Consider the following 6,000-nt stretch of genomic DNA (forward strand, 5'->3'; position numbering starts at 1 on the left):
GGAAGTTTTCAACTATAATCTCTTCAAATATTTTCTCAGTCCCTTTCTTTTTCTCTTCTTCTTCTGGAACCCCTATAATTCGAATGTTGGTGCGTTTAATGTTGTCTCAGAGGTCTCTGAGACTGTCCTCAGTTCTTTTCGTTCTTTTTTCTTTATTCTGCTCTGCAGTAGTTATTTCCACTATTTTATCTTTCAGGTCACTTATCCGTTCTTCTGCCTCAGTTATTCTGCTATTGATCCCATCTAGGGTATTTTTTATTTCATTTGTTGTGTTGTTCATCATTGCTTGTTTCATCTTTAGTTCTTCTAGGTCCTTGTTAAATGTTTCTTGCATTTTCTCTATTCTATATCCAAGATTTTGGATCATCTTTACTATCATTATTCTGAATTCTTTTTCAGGTAGACTGCCTATTTCCTCTTCATTTGTTAGGTCTGGTCGGTTTTTATCTTGCTTCTTCACCTGCTGTGTGTTTTTTTGTCTTCTCATTTTGTTTATCTTACTTTGTTTGGGGTCTCCTTTTTGCAGGCTGCAGGTTCATAGTTCCCGTTGTTTTTGGTGTCTGTCCCCAGTGGCTAAAGTCGTTTCAGTGGGTTGTGTAGGCTTCCTGGTGGAGGGGACTAGTGTCTGTGTTCTGGTGGATGAGGCTGGATCTTGTCTTTCTGGTGGGCAGGTCCACGTCTAGTGGTGTGTTTTGGGGTGTCTGTGGACTTATTATGATTTTAGGCAGCCTCTCTGCTAATGGGTGGGGTTGTGTTCCTGTCTTGCTAGTTGTTTGGCATAGGATGTCCAGCACTGTAGCTTGCTGGTGGTTGAGTGAAGCTGGGTGCTGGTGTTGAGATGGAGATCTCTGGGAGATTTTCGCCATTTGATATTATGTGTAGCTGGGAGGTCTCCTGTGGACCAGTGTCCTGAAGTTGGCTCTCCCACCTCAGAGGCACAGCACTGACTCCTGGCTGCAGCACCAAGAGCCTTTCATCCACACGGCTCAGGATAAAAGGGAGAAAAAGCAGAAAGAAAGAAAGAAAGAAAGAAAGAAAGAAAGAAAGAAAGAAAGAAAGAAAGAAAGAAAGAAAGAAAGAAAGAAAGAAAGAAAGAAAGAAGGAAGGAAGGAAGGAAGGAAGGAAGGAAGGAAGAGAGGGAGGGAGGGAGGAAGGGAGGAAGGAAGGAAGAAAGAAAGAAATGAAAGAAAGAGAGAGGAAAGAGGATAAAATAAAAAGTAAGATAAAATAAGATAATTAAAATAAAAAATAATTATTAAGAAAAAAAATTTTTAAAAAAGAAAAAAAAAAAGGATGGATAGAACCCTAGGACAAATGGTGACAGCAAAGCTATACAGACAAAATCTCACACAGAAACATACACATACACACTCAGAAAAAGAGGAAAAGGGGAAAAAATAATAAATCTTGCTCTCAAAGTCCACCTCCTCAATTTGGGATGATTTGTTGTCTATTCAGGTATTCCACAGATGCAGGTACATCAAGTTGATTGTGGAGCTTTAATCCACTGCTTCTGAGGCTGCTGGGAGAGATTTCCCTTTCTCTTCTTTGTTCGCATAGCTCCCGGGGCTCAGCTTTGGATTTGGCCCTGCCTCTGTGTGTAGGTCACCAGAGGCCATCTGTTCTTTGCTCAGACAGGATGGGGTTAAAGGAGCAGCTGATTTGGGGGCTCTGGCTCACTCAGGCCAGGGGGAGGGAGGGGGGCGGATGAGGGGCGAGCCCGCAACGGCAGAGGCCGGCGTAACGTTGCACCAGTCTGAGGCCCGCCGTACGTTCTCCCGGAGGAGTTGACCCTGGATCCCGGGACCCTGGCAGTGGCGGGCTGCACAGCCTACCCGGAAGGGAGGTGTGAATAGTGACCTGTGTTCGCACACAGGCTTCTTGGTGGCGGTGGCGGCAGCAGCAGCCTTAGCGTCTCATGCCCGTCTCTGGGGTCCGTGATTTCAGCCGCGGCTTGCGCCCGTCTCTGGAGCTCCTTTAAGCAGCGCTCTTAAGCCTCTCTCCTCACGCACCAGGAAACAAAGAGGGAAGAAAAAGTCTCTTGCCTCTTCGGCAGCTCCAGACTTTTCCCTGGACTCCCTCTCGGCTAGCCGTGGTGCACTGACCCCCTGCAGGCTGTGTTCACACCGCCAACCCCAGTCCTCTCCCGACTGAAGCCGGAGCCTCAGCTCCCAGCCCCGCCCGCCTCGGCGGGTGAGTAGACAAGCCTCTCGGGCTGGTGAGTGCGGGTCGGCACTGATCCTCTGTGCAGGAATCTCTTCGCTTTGCCCTCCGCACCCCGGTGCCTGGGCTCTCCTCCGCGGCTCTGAAGCTTCCCGCCTCTGCCACCCGGTCTTCATGGTCTCTGCCCATGAAGGGGCTTCTAGGAAAAGTTTCCTAGAAACTTTTCCTCCTTCACAACTCCTTCCCACTGGTGCAGGTCCCGTCCCTATTCTTTTGTCTCTGTTTATTCTTTTTTTATTTTGCCCTACCCAGGTACGTGGGGAGTTTCTTGCCTTTTGGGAGGTCTGAAGTCTTCTGCCAGCGTTCAGGAGGTGTTCTGTAGGAGTTGTTCCATGTGTACATGTATTTCTGGTGTATCTGTGGGGAGGAAGGTGATCGCGTCTTACTTTTCCACCATCTTCCCGATTCGCCCCTTCATATGGTTTTGAGTTATTGTCTACGGTCCTTTCATTTCAGTCTGGGGGACTTCTTTTTTAAAAAATAAATTTGTTACTTTATTTAGTTTTGGCTGCATTGGGTCTTCGTTGCTACCCTTTGGCTTTCTCTAGTTGCAGTGAGAGGGGGCTATTCTTCATTGCGGTGCAGGAGCTTCTCATTGCGGCGGCTTCTCTTGTTGTGGAGCACGGTCTCTAGGTGCACGGGCTTCAGTAGTTGTGGCATGCAGGCTCAGTAGTTGTGGCTCATGGACTCAGTAGATGTGGCGCATGGGCTTAGTTGCTCCGCGGCATGTGGGATCTTCCCAGACCAGGGATTGAACCTCTGTCCCCTGCATTGACAGGCAGATTCTTAACCACTGTGCCACCAGGGAAGTCCCTGGGGGACTCCTTTTAGCATTTCTTTATTATTTTAAATTTTATTTTATTTATATTTTTTATACAGCAGGTTCTTATTAGTTATCTATGTTATACATGTTAGTGTATATATGTCAATCCCAATCTCCAGATTCATTCCACCACCACCACCACCCCTCCCCCACTTCCCCCTTGGTGTCCATACATTTGTTCTCTACATCTGTGTCTCTATTTCTGCCTTGCAAACCAGTTCATCTGTACCATTTTTCTAGATTCCTCATATATGCGTTAATATACAATATTTGTTTTTCTCTTTCTGATTTACTTCGCTCTATATGACAGTCTCTAGGTCCATTGATGTCTCTACAAAAGACCCAATTTCGTTCCTTTTTATGGCTGAGTAATATTCCAGTGTATATATGGACCATTTGTCTGTCAATAGGCATTTAGGTTGCTTCCATGACTGGCTATTGTAAACAGTGCTGCAATGAACATTGGGGTGCATGTGTCTTTTTGAATTATGGTTTTCTCTGGGTATATGCTCAATAGTGAGATTGCTGGGTCATACGGTAATTCTATTTTTAGTTTTTTAAGGACCTCATACTGTTCTCCATAGTGGCTGTATCAATTTACATTCCCACCAACAGTGTAAGAGGGTTCCCTTTTCTGCATACCCTCTCCAGCATTTGTTGTTTGTAGATTTTCTGATGATGCCCATTCTAACTGGTGTGAGGTGATACCTCATTGTAGTTTTGATTTGCATTTCTCTAATAATTAGTGATGTTGAGCAGTTCCTATGCTTCTTGGCCATCTGTATGTCTTCTTTGGAGAGATGTCTGTTTAGGTCTTCTGCCCATTTTTGGACTGGGTTTTTTGTTTTTCTTAATACTGAGCTGCATGAACTGTTTATATATTTTGGAGATTCATCCTTTGTTTGTTGATTCATTTGGAAATATTTTCTCCCATTCTAAAGGTTGTCTTTTCGTCTTGTTTATAGTTTCCTTTGCTGTGAAAAAGCTTTTAAGTTTCATTACATCCCATTTCTTTAGTTTTGTTTTTATTTCCATTACTCTAGCAGGTGGGTCAAAAAAGATCTTCCTGTGATTTATGTCAAAGAGTGTTCTTCCTATGTTTTCCTCGAAGAGTTTTATAGTGTCCAGTCTTACATTTAGGTCTTTAATCCATTTTGAGTTTATTTTTGTGTATGGTGTTAGGAAGTGTTCTAATTTCATTCTTTTACATGTAGGTGTCCAGTTTTCCCAGCACCACTTATTAAAGAGACTGTCTCTTCTCCATTGTATATCCTTGTCTCCTTTGTCATAGATTAATTGACCATAGGTGTGTAGGTTTATCTCTGGGCTTTCTATCCTGTTTCACTGATGTATATTTCTGATTTTGTGCCAGTACCATATTGTCTTGATTACTGTGGCTTTGTAGTATAGTCTGAAGTCAGGGAGTCTGACTCCTCCAGCTCCATTTCTTTCCCTTAAGATTGCTTTTGCTCTTCAGGGTATTTTGTGTCTCCATACGTATTTTAAGATTTTTTGTTCTAGTTCTGTAAAAAATGCCATTGGTAATTTGATAGGGATTGTATTGAATCTGTAGATTGCTTTGGGTAACATAATCATTTTCACAATATTGATTCTTCCAATCCAAGATCATGGTATATCTCTCCATCTGTGTCATCTTTGATTTCTTTCATCAGTGTCTTATAATTTTCTGCATAAAGGTCTTTTACCTCCTTGGGTAAGTTTATTCCTAGGTATTTTATTCTTTTTGTTGCATTGCAATGATGAATGGGATTGTTTCCTTAATTTCTCTTTCTGGTCTTTTGTTGTTAGTGTATAGGAATGCAAGAGATTTCTGTGCATTAATTTCATATCCTGAAACTTTATCAAATTCATTGATTAGCTCTAGTAGTTTTCTGGTGGTATCTTTAGGATTTTCTAATATAGTATCATGTCACCTGCAAACAGTGACAGTTTTACTTCTTCTTTTCTAATCTGTATTCCTTTTATTTCTTTTTTTTCTCTGTTTGCCATGGCTAGGACTTCCAAAACTATGTTGAATAATAGTGGCAAGAGTGGACATCCTTGTCTTCTTCCTGATCTGAGAGGAAATGCTTTCAGTTTTTCACCATTGAGAATGATGTTTGCTGTGGGTTTGTTGTATATGGCCTTTATTATGTTGAGGTAGATTCCCTTGTTGCCCACTTTCTGGAGAGTTTTTATATAAATGGGTGTCGAATTTTGTCAAAAGGTTTTTTGGCATCTACTGAGATGATCATATGGTTTTTATTCTTCAGTTTGTTAATATGGTGTATCACATTGATTTGTGTATATTGAAGAATCCATGAATCCTTGGGATAAATCCCCCTTGATCATTGTGTATGATTCTTTTAATGTGTTATTGGATTCTGTTTGCTAATATTTTGTTGAGGATTTTTGCATCTATATTCATCAGTGATATTGGTCTGTAATTTTCTGTTTTTGTAGTGTCTTTGTCTGGCTTTGGTATCAGTGATGGTGGCCTCATAGAATGAGTTTGGGAATGTTTCTTTCTCTGCAATTTTTTGGAAGAGTTTGAGAAGGATGGGTGTTAGCTCTTCTCTCAATGTTTGATAGAATTCACCTGTGAAGCCCTCTGGTCCTGGACTTTTGTTTGTTGGAAGATTTTTAATCACAGTTTCAATTTCATTACTTGTTATTGGTCTGTTCATATTTTCTGTTTCATCCTGGTTCAGTCTTAGAAGGTTATACCTTTCTAAGAATTTGTCCATTTCTTCCAAGTTGTCCATTTTATTGGCATATAGTTGCTTGTAGTAATCTCTCATGATCCTTTGTATTTCTGTGGTGTCTGTTGTAACTTCTCCTTTTTCATCTCTAATTTTATTGATTTGAATCCTCTCTATCTTTTTCTTGATGAGTCTCACTAAAGATTTATCAATTTTGTTTATCTTCTCAAAGAGCCAGCGTTTAGTTTTATT

This window comes from Pseudorca crassidens, chromosome 6 (assembly GCF_039906515.1).
Source record: "Pseudorca crassidens isolate mPseCra1 chromosome 6, mPseCra1.hap1, whole genome shotgun sequence".
NCBI lineage: Eukaryota > Metazoa > Chordata > Mammalia > Artiodactyla > Delphinidae > Pseudorca > Pseudorca crassidens.